The 260-nt window shown below is 35.8% G+C and overlaps 1 protein-coding gene across 1 annotated transcript in view; it reads right to left on the bottom strand.

Moving 5' to 3' along the window:
- LOC119593182 (transcription initiation factor TFIID subunit 11-like) overlaps positions 1 to 260 on the bottom strand; it is a gene marked incomplete in the record, with an annotated part of 72,269 nt that overhangs the window by 36,248 nt on the left and 35,761 nt on the right.

Consider the following 260-nt stretch of genomic DNA (forward strand, 5'->3'; position numbering starts at 1 on the left):
TGACAATCCCCCACTGAATCGAACCGGACTAAAAAAACGACAGGGTTAAATTGCTTTCCCAAAACCCCTTGTTCACAAAATTTTCTTGGAAGATAAAAACCAAAATCAAGATACAAGTACCTGGCCCTTTTTTTTTTCTAAGGGTACGAGGAAAAAAAATTTTTTTTATTTCAGCTACTTCGGATTTATTACCCAAAAAATCACTAATTGCCGTTTTTCCCTTTTTGATTCATTACGTCCAGGAATATTTTTCACGCCCC

The sequence above is a fragment of the Penaeus monodon genome, chromosome 31 (assembly GCF_015228065.2).
Source record: "Penaeus monodon isolate SGIC_2016 chromosome 31, NSTDA_Pmon_1, whole genome shotgun sequence".
In the NCBI taxonomy this organism is placed as follows: Eukaryota; Metazoa; Arthropoda; class Malacostraca; order Decapoda; family Penaeidae; genus Penaeus; species Penaeus monodon.